This window comes from Myxine glutinosa, chromosome 8 (assembly GCF_964187855.1).
Source record: "Myxine glutinosa chromosome 8, kmMyxGlut1.1, whole genome shotgun sequence".
Taxonomy (NCBI): domain Eukaryota; kingdom Metazoa; phylum Chordata; class Myxini; order Myxiniformes; family Myxinidae; genus Myxine; species Myxine glutinosa.
Genome location: NC_136268.1, coordinates 119920912 through 119941547, shown reverse-complemented (window position 1 = coordinate 119941547; position 20636 = coordinate 119920912). Strand labels below are relative to the sequence as shown.

General features: G+C 47.3%; 1 protein-coding gene across 2 annotated transcripts in view; it reads left to right on the top strand.

Annotated features, from left to right (window-relative positions):
- The window catches only part of LOC137432895 (neuroligin-4, X-linked-like), a 749939-nt gene that overhangs the window by 364240 nt on the left and 365063 nt on the right, over positions 1 to 20636 (top strand). The gene's annotated exons all lie outside the window — the stretch shown is intronic.

Genomic DNA, 20636 nt, shown 5'->3' with positions numbered 1-20636 from the left:
TATATATTGTAATAAAAACACACCACCACAAAATTAAAAACACCCCACAGCCATAAAACACATAATAAAAACACCACACAGCCATAAAACACGTAATAAAAACACCTCACCACCACAAAATTAAAAACACCCCACAGCCATAAAACACATAATAAAAACACCACACAGCCATAAAACACGTAATAAAAACACCTCACCACCACGAAATTAAAAACACCTCACAGCCATAAAACACGTAATAAAAACACCTCACCACCACAAAATTAAAAAAACCTCACAGCCATAAAACGCGTAATAAAAACACCTCACCACCACAAAATTAAAAACACCTCACAGCCATAAAACGCGTAATAAAAACACCTCAAGCCACGAAATTAAAAACACCTCACAGCCATAAAACACGTAATAAAAACACCTCACCACCACAAAATTAAAAAAACCTCACAGCCATAAAACGCGTAATAAAAACACCTCACCACCACAAAATTAAAAACACCTCACAGCCATAAAACACGTAATAAAAACACCTCAAGCCACGAAATTAAAAACACCTCACAGCCATAAAACACGTAATAAAAACACCTCACCACCACAAAATTAAAAACACCTCACAGCCATAAAACACGTAATAAAAACACCTCAAGCCACGAAATTAAAAACACCTCACCACCACATCATTTAAAAACACCTAACCACCACGTAATTATAAATACCTAACCACCACGTAATTATAAACACCTCACCATCAAGTAATTCAAAACACCTCACCACCACCTACTTCAAAACACCTCATCACCAACTAATTCAAAACACCTCACCACCACATAATTAAAAACACCTAACCACCACGTAATTATAACTACCTCACCACCACGTAATTCAAAACACCTTACCACCATGTGATTTAAAAACACCTCACCACCATGTGATTTAAAAACACCTCACCACCATGTGATTTAAAAACACCTCACCACCACGTCATTTAAAAACACCTCACCACCACATAATTCAAAATACCTCACCACCACGTGATTCAAAACCACCACAGCGTTATTAAAAACACTTCACAACCACGGAAACAAAAGTTTGAGGGAGTCGTTAAGTGACAACACAGACACTGCCCAGATGTCTAGATATATAGATAAATGACTGTACCCGAGTTGCCGTTTTGTCATGGTTTAAATTAATCATAATTCAAACAATTATTTTGCACAAATGTATTTGTAATATACGTGCTATCACATTTTCTAAACAATTGAAGTTGAAAAAAAAAATTTCCCCCCCAAAAAAATAAATAATAAATTCGAAAAATTTTCAAAAAAATATCCTTAGGACATACCGACGGGAGAGATATGTGCATACCAGAAGTTTGGTACGATTTCACAAAAGTTTGAGAAAGTAGTTCAGTGACAACACAACACAACACAAGACAACACAACACAACACAGGACAACACAAATATAGATATTGTCGTGCACCCGCAGAAATTAATATCTGGCGGTCGCGAATGCCGATCACGAAGGCTTTAACTCCGAGGCGGAAACTCAATGGCGGATTTCAAAACCTAAAGCCCCTAAGCGCGCAGAATGGAGGGAAGCGGCGAGAGTCCCCGCAGCCTTATCTATTAAATCAACCACCTGGAAAACTGCGTTCAGATATATGTACAAAAATAATGCAAGGGTTTATTCAGGAAAAGCAAAGACAGTAAAAGCACGCGCTGGTAATAAAATAAGGTACTACATTGGGATCCCACGCACCACAGATTTCAAACACGAGACAAGGGAGATGACTACGAAAATAACATGTCTTTTATGTAAAATGTATTCGCGGATACGGCCTTATCTGTCTTTGTCGTCTTTTATTGTTTGCTGTCCACCACGGCCCCGCTTGGCCCCGATGCACCCACGAGGCCTCGTTCCAAGCTCCGATCCTCTCGCCGCCCACGAGGTCCGTGCACCAAGCTCCAATGCACCCAACGCAGGCCAGCGGCTTCACCCGAGGTCGATCCCCACACGAAGCACGAAAAGACAGGAACGGAGAGAACGCAGGTGTGACTGCACGTCCCGTCCTTCCAACTCGCTTCTCAACTGCTCGCTGCCAACTGCGCACTGCAAAACCAACTCTCGACCATGAATCCAACTTTTCGACTCAGGAATGTCACTCTCTACTGAACTGCCAGGGGCCCGGAGTGAACTCGTCTCAGCTCAACACCAACTCGTGACTCATGGGCTGCACGACTCTCAACTCAGGAATGGAACTCGACTCTCTCAGTCCTCCTGCTCAACTGCGCACACGAACGCTTGATCCAACTGCCAACTCTCGAACATTCAACTCTTGCTCAACTCCTGCTCAACTGCGCAAATGGCATTCGGCAACTAACTGCTCGAAATGGCGTCCGCCCCCCGTTAATATCCCCGGCCGATGACGTCAGCATTGGCGCACTGTCCTGCCAATCAGAGCCTCCACCGAATCGCCGGCTCGTCCAGGGGCACGCTCACTGCGTCACTCTCACTCCCACTCCTGCCCTCTGTGTTATAGCACGTGCTATGCGAGGTGGGTAGGCCTTCTGGAGGTGCAAATGGTGGTGGCCGTGTGGCGGTGTTCTAGCCCGATTTCTTCCTAAGTCATGTCAGGGGGGAAAGGGCGTCATTAATAACTCGTGTCTATGTGGTCTGCAGTGCCATAAGGGACAAAGGTTTGATTACCAGGTGAGACGCACAATGGCTCTACTCATTAACCCCTACACTACCTATCACCCGAATTTCCTTGTAGATTCACAATCATACAGCTTAGCCGACAAAACGCCTAAACATGACTTATTACAGGTAGATTCCCTATCGCGGCAGTCGAAGCATGTTACCTACTCAGATCTACTCTGCTCTACATATATCACTACCCAAATTCGTAACAATATACATATATATACAGTGTATATATATATATATATATATATATATATATATATATATATATATATATATATATATATATATATATGTATATATATATGTGTATATATATATGTATATATATTGTTACAGACACGACTTTGATGTTAAGGTGGGCCGAGCGGAATGGCCGTCGTGTCCGCACAAATTACCCGATTGTACTCGAACGTCGACGAAGCCGCGCTACGCTGGCTCAATAGGAAAGAGAAGACACCCGGCTGGGTTATAATGACACAATACGACACCAGGGGTTCAGTTCTCAAGACCTCCGGAGGAGGTTATATTAAGGCGGAAGGTTAGATTACAACTACAAGAGGTACATCATAGGAAGACAGGCACTTAGACACAACCTTATATTATTCCCGACAGACCACAGAGAAACAGGACAAAAACTGACTCACACGGGGATTGATGGCGAGGAAAGCGGGTATTCGATGGCCAGCACAAGGTGCACCTTGTGCTCAGGGACAGGATGGCGCGGCCCAAAAGATGCAGGAGGTCTCTCAGCGCTCGAGGTGGCGTCTTGTCGTCTCAAGCTGGGGGCGCATCTGACGTCACGTCCGGCAAGCGGCTGCGTATATCCGGCGGGGAGTGACACGCCCTCGGCTCGTTAGCTCCGCCCAGATGGAATCGGTCCGCCCTTCTTATTGGGTGCGGGGGGGGGTTTACCAGGCTCCGCCCTTGACGAGGAGCTGACAGCCAGCCCCTTCGTGGTAACCCCGTGGGGCGCATGGATAATGGCGGCTAACCGAGCCGGAGGGAGGACGCACACTCCCCGCGCGCGCCGTTGTTGTAGTTGTTGTTGTAGCTGTAGTTGTTGTTGTTGTTGTTGTAGCTGTAGTTGTTGTTGTTGTTGCTGTAGTTGTTGTTGTTGTTGTTGTAGCTGTAGTTGTTGTTGTTGTTGTTGTAGCTGTAGTTGTTGTTGTTGTTGTTGTTTGGGGAAGAAGATGGGAGGAGGTATGGGAAGGTCCTAAACTCACTACTGGTGCCATATAATCACATTCTGGTGCAACGAAGAGTCATAATTAATGGAAACGAGGCCTTAACTGACATAGATTAAGAATAACTAGGAAGATGTCCGAAAGTTGTCTACGTGTGGTGCGGTGGACCTGGGCACGACATTTAATGGGGGAATAAGGGGAAGGTCGGCTCTACTGATTGTTATTTACATGCAATGGGACTAGGGAATGGGGGACTGGGGAAAGTTGGGGAGTATTGGAGAAAATAGGGGAATATTTACAAGCGGATATGGAGGCCAAATTCCATATTCGCAACATTGCACCCTTCTCTACCCTCGGGGCGTCCCGACCCGATAAATTTTTACCTACTTTAGTGTGGCACGCAATGTAGTTCCCTCTACTATTAACTCTACCCTGAGTGCGACAGTTTTACAGATATTCACAAATGAGTAAATATGTCCCCCTGCGACGTTGCACCCTTCTCCTCACAGAAACACACCCACAGGATAACCGAATCCGGAAAGAATTCGCAAACTAAACATACAGCCGGTAGGGAGCATTATTTACAAGACTACGCTGCTATTTACACTACGATCCAGGACCTGTTTTTGGAGGGACACATGCAGATGTTATGCATAGAGAGAGAGCGCGCTTGCCAACATCGATACACCAACCCACGAGTGCTCTGTGGCCGACGGCCTTTAATAACGTGCAGAGCACCCTTTCCCAGCATCAAAAGCACCACCCCACCACACAGTCAGCACCATCCGGTGCAGTCACCATTGTTCATTGGTATAAAAATAAATTCGACAACCCCTAACCCTGCAGGTGTCTCTTGCTCTTCTTGTGGTGCACTTGGTGGTAACTAACAGTGGTTCACCTTTATGGCATAGGTGCCACGTTGACCCATAGGTCCTTCCACGGGTGGTGCTTGGCCGCAAAAGAGCTGCGGTCCATTGTGGGTGGCCACAAACATTGCGGTCCATATGGTGTATCGATCCAGGCAGCCAACAGCGAAAGTGCAGGCCCACAACTGCGTAGCCAGCACCTCTCTCTCCTCTCTCTCTACCCCAAAGCCAGATCCTCGGAGGTGGGAGACAAAAGAAGCAGACAAGTGAGTAAGGTGGTAAGGGCGCAAAAGTGCACGCAATACAAGATGATGCACACTGGGGGCACATGGGAACCAGGTGAGACAGGTACGTTCCTATCGTACGCCCCCCCCCACCAGGTAACCTACATGGCCCCTCCCTTACCCCTTACTGTATCCACAAAACACAACACTACCCATAAACATCTACTTTACAAATCGACAAACATCCCTACTGTCTTCCCCGTTCCTCCCATAAACCAAATTCGTCTTCTCTCCCTCCTAACCAATCAAATTTGCCATTTTCAACTCTCATCAAAATTTGCCATTTTCAACTCAACATCAAAATTTGCCATTACCAATTCATCATCAGTCCCTCCTAGGGAGGGAGAGATGGAATCACCCCAATGTCTCATCCACGTCGTGATGCGTCTCACAAATCCACAGCAATTTCATTTCCTGCACAAAACAAAGAAAACACAGGTGTGGAGTCATCATCATCACCACAGGCAAGTGGCTGCGTATGGTGCGACAGGTTCATCAATCCTAACTATTTCCTAAATGACTTTAACAACTTTACACTACCCGGGGTCTTTCTCCGGCCAAACCATTGGCCCTCTTACACTATGGGTTCTAAAAACCAATTCCCATTGGCCAAACTGTGGTGCTCTTCAATTTGGGGTCTCACTCCCCCGATTCATCTCCCGGTGCCCTCGCACAATTTCTGGGCTGTGGCGTGTACCTCTCCCAGTGGGTCTACCCACCTGCACACCTCCACCACTGCAGTTGCCTCCGAGCTTACCTGCTCCTCACCCTAACCTAACTACCTGGGGAAGGCCCTCTGGCTCTCTCCCCACTCGGTGCCCTCTCTGGCACTGGGCTACCCGGGTCCGTCCTCCGGATCCTCGGGCCCCATCCACAACGCTACCGGCTCCCAGAGCCCACCTGCGGCCTCACCTGGCCGACATCCTCACAGTGGTGGAGTGCCCAACCAACTACACACACTAACAGGCTACACGCCCAGCCATTTCCACAACACTAATGCACCCATCCACAACACCATTCTGCAACCGCACCACAGATGCCAATATCCAACCACAATTTACCTGTACCCTCTACCTAACACTTACACTACCCGCCCCGGGTGTCCGTGATGGGGGTCCACTCTTCCCCCATTCACACCTTCACACCATGCACACCACTCCGTACCACTTACTCCAACTCTCTCCACACACCTGTATTTGCACACCTGTGCTCTCACACCTGGTGCCACCGGCACCCTTCTCTCCCCAAGCGCATTCGCGCTGATCCACAACACTCACTACTCATACACTGCTCCACACACCTGTCCAGTTGCACACCTGTGCAATCACACCTGTTCAATCCTCACACACACAGCATCATCTCAGCTAACTACTCCCTTCTGAAACTTGCGCTTCCCAGTCGTCCCTTTAAACTATTGCGCTCCCTCGTCATTATCCTCCATACTAAACTACCTGCGTCCCCACTACAGGTATCAGTCACTAACTAACTTAACGTCACCTAATGTCAATCTCTTCTAGATCCCTACAATATAACCTAACCCACCCGGGCTAGTTTTCACTGCCATACACCCCATAATCTATTGCTCCTTTGCCCCCCACATGGGAAGGATGGTGGATTTGCCATCCCACCACATCGGGGGTCTCTCACTATCAATTTTTCACGTCAAATTTCAACAAATTAAAAATTTGCCAATCACTGCCCATCATCTGCCAATCACTACTGCCAATCCCTTGCCAATCATCAAATTTTGTTTTTCTCTAATTTTGGGTCCAAAACACTAACCTCCTCACCCAGTCTACTCACTAATACCTCTCGGTGCGCCAATTCCTGTCCAAAGCCCGGCTTCGTAAAGCCAAGCAATGGATGCTGGTTGTTTTGTGCCAGCGGCTGGATACGTCCGGCACTCGGTGCAGGGACGGGGGCTTACCCGGGCCGAGATCCCACGCATCACCTCGGCGTGGAGCCATCCAATGTCCCGATCTCGACCTGCCGGCACGTCTCACCAAAAAGTGGTCGCCATGACGACCCTTTCTATCGGGCTGCCAGCTCCGCCTATTGGAGCACGGACGCGGCCGTTCAAAGCGAGGCCCAGCGTGGGTCGCGCACGGCGGTCCTTTCGAACCCGCCGTGGCTCGGATCCCCGCTGGTTCTCGCGGCACGCGAAGCCCGGCACGCACCGAGGGCCCGCTTCGGCTAAAAGTCGACCTAACCTTTAACCTGTGTAACGTCGATGCTTCACCTGGATTCTTACACCCCGAAGCCCGTTCCTTGCTCACACATCCAGCCGTGCTCATGCTCCTCGTACCTTTCCTTACACACCCAGGTACCCTCATTCCACTCACAGCCTTGGTCACACACCTGACCACCGAACACTTTGGCACACATTCGTTGCTCGCACACCTCACCAATACACCGCTTCGCACCCCCTCCTCGGTCACCTCCTCTGTGACAATCACAGGTGTGCTCTCATTCGCACACCCAACCACGTGCCTCACCACCAACTCCAGCGTGCATTCCCACTCACGCTCCACCATTCCAGGTGTGCATCCTTCCATCCCAGGTGTACATCCTCGCTCACCTGTCACAACCAACTCACGCTCCTTGTCACTCTCACTACTCTCACTACTCTCACCTCCACTCGTGACAACGCACTCACCCTTACTCTTGACAGCACACTCTTTCTCCATGCACCTGTCCGTCACACACCTTTCTCGCGCACACTCTCCCGTTACACCCTCTGTAACACTCACCACAGGTGGACACTCTTCCTTACTTCTGACAGCGCACTCTTTCCTCATGCACCTGTCCGTCACACACCTTTCTCGCGCACACTCCTGCGCACACTCTCCCGTCACACCCTCTGTAACACTCACCACAGGTGGACACTCTTCCTTACTTCTGACAGCGCACTCTTTCCTCATGCACCTGTCCGTCACACACCTTTCTCGCGCACACTCCTGCGCACACTCTTGCGCACACTCTCCCGTCACACCCTCTGTAACACTCACCACACCGCGCTCCCATGTGCTCCCTCGCACACACGCTACGACCGACTCACTCTCGCCAGCACACTCACTCCTTGGTACACACTTTTTCCTCACACACCCCAGAGTCGGACTTTCTTGCACACCTCCATTTTCGCACACCAGACCTGTCGCACACTTCACCAACGGCCTCTCACGAACACCCGGGTCCATCTCGACCCCCAAGCTCCTTAAATCCCCTGGCGCATCATACGCACGACCATATTGGTCACCACTTACACCGGGTCCTCTTCCTCTTCGCTTCTCCTCCATCACCTGCGAATCCCTCATCCGGTTAATGAGCACATCATCACGATCCAACCACAGACTTTGGACCAATTCTTTTATCTCCTCTTTTATCTCTTTCTTATCCCCTCTCCGTCGCTTCTTAATTTCGCTCATCCCTTCTTCCACTTCTTCTAATTTGTGCTTCACCTCTTTTATTCCCCGGTACGTCTCCTCCAGCTCGTCCTCCAAGGCTACCTTGACCGTTTCCATGTGCGTCCTCACCTGCCGGTCCTTCGTCTCCATAACCTCTATCACCTCGTCCAGCCTCGTTGTCAGTCCCTCACGTACCATCTGACATTCCCTCTTTGTCGCTATCAAGTCATTTTTTATGTCGTTTTGTGTCGCTTTTAACCCCCCTAATACCGCAGTGTTCCTTTGAACCTGCTCCACTAACTCCGTTTGTCCCACCGTCAGCTGCTCCACCTCCTGCGTCAGGTCCTCTATGCCCCCTTGTAACTTTACAGTCCCCTTTCTCACCTCCTTCTCCATGTGCTCCTTACAGTGCCTCACCTCCTCGCGCACTCCTCCGACCTCCTCACTCACTCCTCTTCTGATCTCCTCTCCCATCACTTGCATCTCCTGCCCAGATGCCACCCTCATCTGCTCCATTTCCTCCCTGTGAGCATCCAGTTTGGTTTCTACCCCCATTCTGACCCCCTCTATCTGCTGCTCCATTTGTTTAACTTCCCTTTCCGCTTGGTCCCTCATGTCCCTCAATTTGCCTTCCATACTGTTTTCTAACCCCTCTAACCCTTTTTGCATCCCTTCCATTTGATTCTCTTGAGCGGCCATTCTGTTTTCTACCCCCGTTAACCCATGTTTCACTCCCTCTATCTGATTCTCTTGAGCGGCCATTCTGTTTTCTACCCCCGTTAACCCATTCTTTACTTCTTTTATCCCGTTGTCTAACTCCTCAAAATTATTGTCTAACTTCTCAATTTTCTTGTCTAACTCCTCAAAATTATTGTCTAACTTCTCACTGGTACCCCTCGCTTCGTCCCTCATTACCCCCATTTGGTTTCCCATTACCCCCATTTGGCCCTCCAATCGCTCACCCTGAGCATCCATCCGGTTCCCCATTCTGTTTGCCATTTCTTCATTATTCTGGGCCATAAGGGCCTTCATTTGTATAAAAAACGAGTTCAAATCCATCGGGGGCGCTGCCACGGTCGCTGGCGCGGTGATCAGCGAGGCGCCATTTTGCGCGCCCGCTTCTTCGTGCGTGACGGCGCTATTTTGCGAACCTGCCGCCCTCACTGCTTCGCTCTCCTCCTGTCCCTCATTTTGGTCCTGGATCGACCCTACCTCACTCTCCTTTACCGGACCCCAGCTGTCTTGATCCGCCATAGCGCGACTTTCAAAATTCGGTTTTTATTTTTTTATTTTCGTAAAACAAATTGAAATTTCGCCGTTATAATTTCGCGCGGGAAACGCGCTCCGAATCGATTTTCCCTCCCAAAATTTGGGCCTAACTAATTTAGTCCCGGGTTCGAATTCCACTCCTCGACACCAATTGTTACAGACACGACTTTGATGTTAAGGTGGGCCGAGCGGAATGGCCGTCGTGTCCGCACAAATTACCCGATTGTACTCGAACGTCGACGAAGCCGCGCTACGCTGGCTCAATAGGAAAGAGAAGACACCCGGCTGGGTTATAATGACACAATACGACACCAGGGGTTCAGTTCTCAAGACCTCCGGAGGAGGTTATATTAAGGCGGAAGGTTAGATTACAACTACAAGAGGTACATCATAGGAAGACAGGCACTTAGACACAACCTTATATTATTCCCGACAGACCACAGAGAAACAGGACAAAAACTGACTCACACGGGGATTGATGGCGAGGAAAGCGGGTATTCGATGGCCAGCACAAGGTGCACCTTGTGCTCAGGGACAGGATGGCGCGGCCCAAAAGATGCAGGAGGTCTCTCAGCGCTCGAGGTGGCGTCTTGTCGTCTCAAGCTGGGGGCGCATCTGACGTCACGTCCGGCAAGCGGCTGCGTATATCCGGCGGGGAGTGACACGCCCTCGGCTCGTTAGCTCCGCCCAGATGGAATCGGTCCGCCCTTCTTATTGGGTGCGGGGGGGGTTTACCAGGCTCCGCCCTTGACGAGGAGCTGACAGCCAGCCCCTTCGTGGTAACCCCGTGGGGCGCATGGATAATGGCGGCTAACCGAGCCGGAGGGAGGACGCACACTCCCCGCGCGCGCCGTTGTTGTAGTTGTTGTTGTAGCTGTAGTTGTTGTTGTTGTTGTTGTAGCTGTAGTTGTTGTTGTTGTTGCTGTAGTTGTTGTTGTTGTTGTTGTAGCTGTAGTTGTTGTTGTTGTTGTTGTAGCTGTAGTTGTTGTTGTTGTTGTTGTTTGGGGAAGAAGATGGGAGGAGGTATGGGAAGGTCCTAAACTCACTACTGGTGCCATATAATCACATTCTGGTGCAACGAAGAGTCATAATTAATGGAAACGAGGCCTTAACTGACATAGATTAAGAATAACTAGGAAGATGTCCGAAAGTTGTCTACGTGTGGTGCGGTGGACCTGGGCACGACATTTAATGGGGGAATAAGGGGTAGGTCGGCTCTACTGATTGTTATTTACATGCAATGGGACTAGGGAATGGGGGACTGGGGAAAGTTGGGGAGTATTGGAGAAAATAGGGGAATATTTACAAGCGGATATGGAGGCCAAATTCCATATTCGCAACAATATATATGTGTATATATATGTATATATATATGTATATATATATATGTGTATATATATATGTATATATATATATGTGTATATATATGTATATATATATGTATATATATATGTATATATATATATGTATATATATATATGTATATATATATATATGTATATATATATATGTATATATATATGTATATATATATGTATATATATATATATGTATATATATATGTATATATATATATATATATGTATATATATATATATATATATATATGTATATATATATATATATATATATATATATGTTTCGGGTCGCGGACAAGATGTTACTTTGGGCCGAGCGGATGGTCAACCGCGACCGTTACAGGATCCCCGATTGGCCCGACTCCCCCAACGTTGACCAGATCGCACCACAGATATTCAATTTGGAAACCTCTAAAGCGACCGAAAGAGAAGGAAGAGAGAAGAAGACAGAGTACGGAGGAATAACAGGATTTATTATACACACAAGCAAAAAGAAGGAGCGATCAAAGTTATTTACAAGCAATGGATGGAAGAAGCAGTCACACAGTGAATCGTTAGCTTATACTATTCAATTTACTTAACCCCAGGACAACGATTAGGACAGACGACGTTCACACTTACACGGGGGAAATTGCAGGCAGGAATGGTTCGAGGTGGGTTGCTGGAGAGGGAGGCAGGGTCAGGTCCCTGCAACCGGCAGGGCTGGAGTTAGCAGCTCCCAATTCTTCGCGTTTTTGGCGGGAAAACCCTCGGTCGCGTCGACGCTGCTGATGCTGTGGACGTCACGTGCTGGCTCGGTCACACCTGCTCCTCTCCTTCTGGTGGAGCCATCTCCCTCCTCTCAGCGCGTCTCTCCAAAGCTTGTTTCATCTCCAAGTACCTCTCCTTTTTGGTTTGGAGCGTCTCTCAGCTCTCATCTCACAGCTCACAGCTCATCTCACAGTTCATCTCTCCTCTCCTCTCTTCTCTCATCTCCCGAAGCAGTCCCTTCCAGTCGCTTTTTATTACTCGGGTCGGAATCAAGCCGCCGGCTGCGAGGGCACGCCTACCGGGTCGCTCACCGCGGTGCTGGTTAGATGTTAGGGCTGTCCGATTCCTCCTTTGATCATTACGACGTGCCACGCCTGTGAGTTGGCGGCTCCTACCCCCCCCCCCCCCCCTTCTCCGAGATTAGCACATGGGCAATGGCGGCTTGCGGGATTGAACACCACTCGCACCGCTTTTGAAAGGAACTTTGGAGAGCGGAGATGATTAGGGAAATTGAAAGGGGCCTACTAGTGGGGCAGATATGTAACAAAAATTGCACGAGATGTTCACATCCGGCAGAAAGTTTGAAATTTTGCATACAGGGGTATTTTGACATGCTGAGTTCAAAAATTGGCGGATCCAAGAGGTCTGACCAATGGACAGGCCGCCATCTTGAATTCCAATATGGCTGCCAAGACGAAATGTTGATAATCCCTATCTTGGGTTCTAAATGACCTGTGGTGCTCAAATTTTGTACACAAGGGTATGTTGACATGCTGAGTTCAATAAGGCAATAATTTGACATGTCTGACAAATGGTATGGCCGCCATTTTGAATTCCAATATGGCCGCCAAGACGAAATGTTGAAAATCCCGGGTTCTTTGCAAAAGCAATACCAATTCAATGGATCCCTAGTTGACAAATCGTATAACAAGTCAAAGAGCTCATTTCAAAGTATATTTCGTACCAGTTGGCAGCCGTAACATGCTGCAAGCTTTTTTCCATCCGTTTTACTTCTCCTACTGCTCATCTCGGAAGCATTGTCCAGAGCAGAAACATAGTTCTGTGCATGGTAGATTAGCAGCAGGACATTTGCAATTTCCAGCACACCGTTTTTTACACTTGCACTTGATCAGCTCTCGGCACCCTTTTGACGCCTCTGGCATTACTGTCCAAAATGGATGCCAGACATCATCTGCATTTTTAGCCCATCCCCAATCTGCAGGTGAAGGCAGCTCTGGGTTAGCAATTTGGGACTGTCCCCAGATGTGACCGGCCTGAAAGACTGCCCTCTTCACATGTTGACGCAGTGCCTCTTTTGTCGGTGGAATATTTTCCGATTGCCGATTTCCCTGAGCAGACAGCTGCTTGCGTGCTTCGTTCACTTTCTTCAGAGGGGAAGTTCTACTGTACAGAACAACGAAGAACCTCTCTATGTTGTCCATGTCATCATCTGTTACTTCCGCTGGTGCATGTGAGAGATGATTGAAGACCTCCCCCAAGTTTGGCATGGAATTCCATATGCTCCACACAGTCTTTTTGCCAATCCCACATATGGCAGAAACAGTATCGCATCCGGAAACAGTATGCAGGAATAGAAGCCCCCATGAGCGTTCAGGGCCAATGTGAGTCGCAATAGTGTGAGCAGAAATGTGCCTGAAATAGTTTCCATGTCCAAATGCCAACCACATTGCACAACCGTCCATAATGCTTGCCATTGCGATAGCCAACACAACCACATCCGTGTCTGTTGCATGAATGACGATACTTCTGTACCCCTGCTGATATGCATGCCAAGCATGTAGCATCATTCGTGAATCAGCCTCTTCATGCGTACATGGTTGAATTTGAGAAACATCAGAAGGGGGCTTTGATTTAACCTCTTCTTCTAAGGTTGTAAGAAGTGTTTTTCCCTCTGGAATAGGCATCGTTTGCAGGGAATCAGCAAGGAAACTGAATAATGTCTTTTTGTTGGAATCTACACGAAGGAAGCTGCTCCAGTTTCGTGGCACGGATGTCTGTTCAGTCACATGGAGTGGTATGCCAGTGCCACGACCAAGCCTGGTGCCTTCTTTGAGACTGTCCGTTCTGTAGGTGTCCCACACCACATCAACACGCATCACAGTCCCCTCATTTAACTTTCGGGCAATGTACGGAAGGACCTGTTTCTGTGCATAGTCACCAAATGTCCTGATCACACTGTTGCACTTCTTAGGCTCCAAATGATGGACTAAGGCAGCCCCATCGAAAATACGAACTTCTCCTTTGGGCGCATCACGAGGACGTTGTGCTAAAGCTTCCAAACAGGGCAAAAGATCAGCCTTGCCGGTTGGTGGCCGCATTGTATTGATATCTTCAGCCAATGCAGGTGGCCACCCATGACACTCATATTCATAAAATGTGTTAAGATCACCATCTCTAGTTTGGCAAGAAATGTACATTCGTGAGAAGAGCTCCACATTACTTTTCATACGTGTAATCTTCGCCTCAGACTTTCCAGGTGTTTTCTTGGGCTTCGATTTCAACAGTGGCAGATTGTTCTTTGAAATGCTATCATAGAAATTGTCAGAAGGATCCTTGATTCGCTGCCCCACAAATCCGTCAAATTGTGTTTTGCCAGTGTCCTCCATGGATCGCACTGTGGCTATCACTTCATCAGGCATGATGACCTTTGTGTCAAGCACATACAAGTCATTACTGTCTTCCGCAAACGGGTTTCCAAGTTTTTCAAAGGAACTGATTGCATTTTTGAGATCTGATGCAAAGGATTTCTGGACACTAGGCAATTGTTCGTGGTGGCGGACATCAGTTTGCCTCTGTCTTTGAAACTGGTCCTCAAACTCATTCAGGATTCTGGCTATTTCTGCACCAGCTACCATCCACCGGCGAAGAGCCCCTTCATTCTCAGTAATTCCAATGACTCCACCATCACCTTTCACATAAGCGTTCTGCTGTTCGTGTATCTGATCGTGTGCCATAGCAGAGAACTTGTGTGATGACTTCTGAGTGACAAAGTTCCCCTTGACAAATTCACGATGGATATCCATGGAATCGTTTGAAAGTTCCTGAAGGTCTGTTACATGCACTGTCAACCATCTGGCGTAATGGTAATGGTCCATGGCAAACATCCACGGAATGATCGCCGTGAGAGTCTCCACATAGAGCGTGTAGTTGGCTTCCCGTTGTGATCTTATGAATGCCAAGAGAAGACACTCCAACTGCAGGACTTTATTCCAGTAGCAAAACTGGGGGTACTTTGTAGCCATCTTCTTGCTCCAAAGATCAAATGATTGTAAATCTTCAGTTTCACATGTTTTCCGGTAGTCATCGTATGCCTTTCGCTGCAGAGCGTACAACGCCGCTACTGTGACTTGGTGTGCCCATTGTGACCTCGATATTTGCGAACCTTTGTGAAGACTATCTGCTCTTCCCTCTGTTGTTACACCAGCACTGGTCATTACACTTGCCCAGCCACTCCCCTCCAGGAAGCTGCCGATCGCTTTCAACAAGGCCATCTCTACATGAAGTCCTCCCATCATCACAACAAACTTGTCTTCACCATATATACCTGGCCAAGTCCATTGAATCTTCTTTGCAATTGCATAGAGGTGTTGATCAACGGTCAGAACTGGAACTTGTCCGGGGTTTACTAGTTCTGTCGCCTGCTTGATTAAATTCATTCCATGCTTCACCATTGCCAATGTGTGAGCACTCTCGCGGAACAGAGGTAGCAGTCCTGTAATTGCAGGAGGCCGAGGAACTTCAACCTGCAGATTTGCCATGTATGCTGACCAGGAGATATTATCTTCACTCTCAAGACCTTCCTTCTCCTACAGACTTTGTACAAACGAAAGCCACTGACTTTCTTTGTCCTGTATTCCGGAGGACACACTTGGAGTGGATGGACCTTTTGATTTTCTTGGAATGGGATTATTAGTTGGAAATGTTTCAGGAGGCACATCACTGTAAGATGCAGGAAGGGCGGCTATGGTTTTGGAGCGCTGTTTGTTCTCATTCTCAGTGACATTCTCATGATTTCGAATGCTGCCACTTTTGTCATGTGAAACATGTTGTGTCAGTGATAACGCGGTTCCATGAAATGAACTTTGTGCTGATGCTGATGATGGGTTGTGATCTATGTTGTCTAGGTTGCCTGTTGTGAATATTCCACTTCGCAATTTTGTTGGACACACAACGCCGTCATGTTTGTATATTTCTATGACTCTGTTGGCCTCATCTGTGGATACCTCCAGTATGCGATCATAGGAAACACACAAACCATGTTGAAAAAGAACGTCAACGAGATCCCGTTGCCTTGTTTTGCTATGAATGAGAAGACCCAGATAAAGTGGCAGTGATGTTTCACGTTTCAAATTGTGACGTACTGCTGTAGTTTCCAACCTTCCTCGTTTCATAGTGTTGAATGTTACAAGTTGAGTTAAGGATTGCACAGAGACACCTCCCTTGTTGTTTGCGTTTTGTTTTTGTATGTTTGTACCAGCAAGAATCATTTCCATCAATGCTGCCAATGATGGTGGTGAGTTGTTATATGATTCGTTAACTAGGGATCCATTGAATTGGTATTGCTTTTGCAAAATATCTTTGCGTACAATCTGGGCAGCTCTCATGAGAATGACCGCGTCGTTGTCAGAGCTTTGTCTACAAGCATGCAATAAAGCTTCACCAATGTCCTCTTTGAATGACAGTGCCACTTCATGGTTGCTCTTATGTGCCTCAAGTTGCGGAAGGTGTCTGAGAAGCTTGTCCTTAACGTGAGTTGAATTAATCCTCTTTGAGATATCACCTCCCAGTTGTGCCAGACGTTCTCTATAAAGCTTTGTGAGATCGGCTAACTTGAAAGTGTAACTGTCATCTGTACACTTCATTTCTTCCAAATAGGCTATCAATTCGGCCAAAGCTACTGATTCTGGTGGCATATTTTCACTTGAACTGGCTTCCTCATTCTTTCTTACAAATGATCTGTATCGAGTGTGGAGAACAGTCATGCACTTCTTGTGATAAACAGCATCTGATGCCATCATATCACCTACAGACAATCTAGCCAGGAGTTTTGTATCCCTCAATTCTGTTGCCATCAATCGAACATTGGAATCTACATTTTTTGTTGCCGCTCTGTGGACTATTTCTTCATTACTGATAATGCTATCACAAAAGAAACATGTGCTAGCAGTACTCTGTTCAACGGATGGAGATTTGAAACTTGTTCTGAGTCTTTTCTTAACAGGCGAGTAAGTTTCTTCACCAAGTTTAAGGTCTGAACTTTGCTTTCTTTCCCTTGATTCAGCCCTGGCCACACGAGAGCTGCTGCACTGCACATAACAGTTTTTGTGCCATTTGGCAGCATGCGCAGCTAGGGTTTCTGCAATACCGCAACCATCATCTAGTCGGGAAATGTTTATCCCGCAAGGCAAGGCACCTAAATCATTCAATGCCTTGAGATTTTGAGCAAGATTCTCGTAGACGTCTAGACACGACTGATTGTTGCCCTTACGTGCATGTCTTAGTGGTTCATTTTCAGAACGTTTCTGGCAAAGAGCGCAAATGTTCCAGTCTGTTGGCATTGGAATTGTTGATGATGTTTTCTTTGATTTCGACATTGGATCTGAAAGAGAAAAAACATAAAAAAAATAAATTATTGGAATGTCATGTGAATGTTCAGTTCCGGCAGAAAGTGTTAAATTTCACATACAGGGGTATTTTGGGGCGCTGAATTTCCCAAATTTCTACTGCCTTCGACAAAATTACAAACCCATCAGTAGATTTGAGATGCAACAATTTTCCAGTTATCATAATAATGCTCAAATGATTTAACATTATGACATTACCGTACACTGTGCTATTAAAGCAATGAAAACATCGATGTTTGTCTTGGCGGCCATATTGGAATTTAAAATGGCGGCCATACCGTTTGTCAGACATTTCAAATTATTGCATTATTGAACTCAGCATGTCAACATACCCTTGTGTACCAAATTTCAGCGCCACAGGTCATTTAGAACCCAAGATAGGGAATTTCAACATTTCGTCTTGGCGGCCATATTGGAATTCAAGATGGCGGCCGATCCATTGGTTAGATCTCTTGGATCCGCCAATTTTTGAAATCAGCGCCCCAAAATACCCCTGTATGCGAACTTCCCTGTATGCGAAATTTCACACTTTCTGTCGGAAATGAACATCTTTTTCACATATCTGCCCCACTATACGCTTATTTCGTTTGATACAATGCAGAGTCAATCTAGTGGGAAACACATATTTAGCCTACATAGAATAAGGAAATAAGCTATTTAAAAAGATATATCGTGGCCTGTGTGTAAGTTTCATGCAATTAACTAGGAGGACTGGCTGCGACCATTATTTACATTACGAGGGTGTTACACACAACAAAACCATACTTTTCACATTCGTTACACTTTCTCAAAATTGTTACACTTCTCAAAACCGTTACACTTCTCAAATTCGTTACACTGCACCCTCCTTTCTTCAGGCCCGTACTCGGGCCTACAAAACTTTAACTTAGTGTGACACGTAGGTGTAATTCCCTCTACAATTAACCTGACCCTGAGTGTGACAATCTTAAAACACAAATAAGTATGTCCCCCTATTGCATTGCACCCTGTCTAACAGACTCAAGCCCACAGCTAACTGAATTACGGAATTGTTCTCAAACTATACATTTATGGTGGGGAGCATTATTTACAGTGACGTTATTTCTTATTTACAACGCAACCCAGGACCTGTGTTTTTTTTTTCTTTTTAGGGAACAAGAAAAAGAAATTCCTGTTGGGAGGGAGGAGACAGCACGCATTGCATCGATGCACCAGTACCAATACCACCAAAGCACCCAGAAGCACCACAAAGCACCAAAAGCACCACCAAAGCACCACTCGGTGCACAGTCACCACTGTTCATAATAAACACAACAAAACAACTGGTGGTGGTCTTCTCTTTCTCTGCTGGGCCGATGTTCTTCCCGACGTCTTCTGGCTTCATGCGGCCTACTTGGAAATAATAAAAAGCACAACTTGTGTTCATTTTTATTTAGGGCCTCAGGGGCCAACTAAGGGTGGTCCACCTGTTTGGCATAGGTGCCACCTTACCGAGGTCCGCAAGCAAGATTCCCTGGCCGCTATGGCCGGTCTCCAACAGAGGTGCCCTGCCCCAGAACCTGGGGTCCATCAAGTGGTACTTGGCCGCAGAACAGCGGTCCATAAAGTGGTACATCAAAGCAATGCATGCTGGTTCTGAGAATCTCGTGCGCACAATGGCCATCTCACGCACGCTCCCCTCGGCGCCCAATGGCGCACAGGTCCTCAAGTGGGAGACAAAAGGGGGAAGACAAATGAGCGAGGGGTAAGGTCACAAGGGTACACGTCAATAAAGGCAATGCAGGGTGAAGTGCGTACGGAGAGCGAAGTGAGAAAAACTCGTCCCTACCGTACGTCACCCCCCCTGTCACCTACACTACCCTTGCTCTTACCCCATATTTACAACAATTTACACCTTTACAAATCCGTCGCTACTGTCACGTCTTCCCCTTATTTCCCATACCAAATTCGTCTCCACAATCCCACTATCCAAAATTTGCCATCATCAATTCATCATCAATCCTCATAAGGAAGAAGAGATGGAACATCAAGCACAATGTCACACCCACGTCATGATGCGTCTCACATTCCAAACATTTGCATCATAAAAAATAATAAAACATGGCATGGTGTGGAGTTACCTCATCTCAGGTGAGTGGATGCAGATGGTGCGAGGAGACTCCAATCCTAACTATCCTCTAAATGACATTAACACACTTTACACTACCCGGGGTCTTTCCCTGCCAATCCATTGGCCAACTTACACTATGGGTTTTAAAAACCAATTCCCATTGACCAAACTGTGGTGCTGCTCAATTTGGGGTCTCACTCCCCCGATTCATCTCCCGGTGCCCTTGCACAATTTCTGGGCTGTGATGTGTAGCTCTCCCAGCAGGTCTACCCACCTGCACACCTCCACCACTGCAGTTGCCACCCGAGCTTACCTAGCTCCTCACCCTAACCTAACTAACTGGGGAAGGCCCCTCCTGGCTCTGTCACCCCTCTGGTGCCCTCTGGCACTGGGCTACCCGAGTCCGTCCTCCGGACCCTCGGGCCCCATCCACAACAACTCTAACGGCTCCCAGAGCCCACCTGCGGCCTCACCTGGCCGACATCCTCACAGTGGTGGAGTGCCCAAACCAACTACACACACTAACAGGCTACACGCCCAGCCATTTCCACAACACTAATGCACCCATTCAAATACCATTCTTTCACCACGCACCACAGATGCCAATATCCAACCACAATTTACCTATACCCTCTACCTAACACTTACACTACCCGCCCCGGGTATCCGTGATGGGGGTCCATTCTTCCCCCATTCACACCTTCGCACCATCCACTCCACTCCACAATACTCACTCCACGACCATCCATTCCAATCCTCCATATACTCCACACTCCATGTATTCCACACACCTGTTGGTGCACACCTGTGCAATCATACCTGGTGCCACCTGCACCCGCCTCCTCTTCCTGGACCAGTTGGTCAACACAACACACCTCACCATTACCATCACTCAAACACTGCTCCATACACCTGTTCAGTTGCACACCTGTGCAATCACACCTGTTCAATCACACCTGTTCAATCCTCACCCGTACGGCATCATCTCAGCTAACTACTCCCCTCTAACTTAGTGCTCCCCGTCTTCCCTTTAAACTAAGCACATACCACGTCATTATTATCCACTCTAATATACCTGCGTC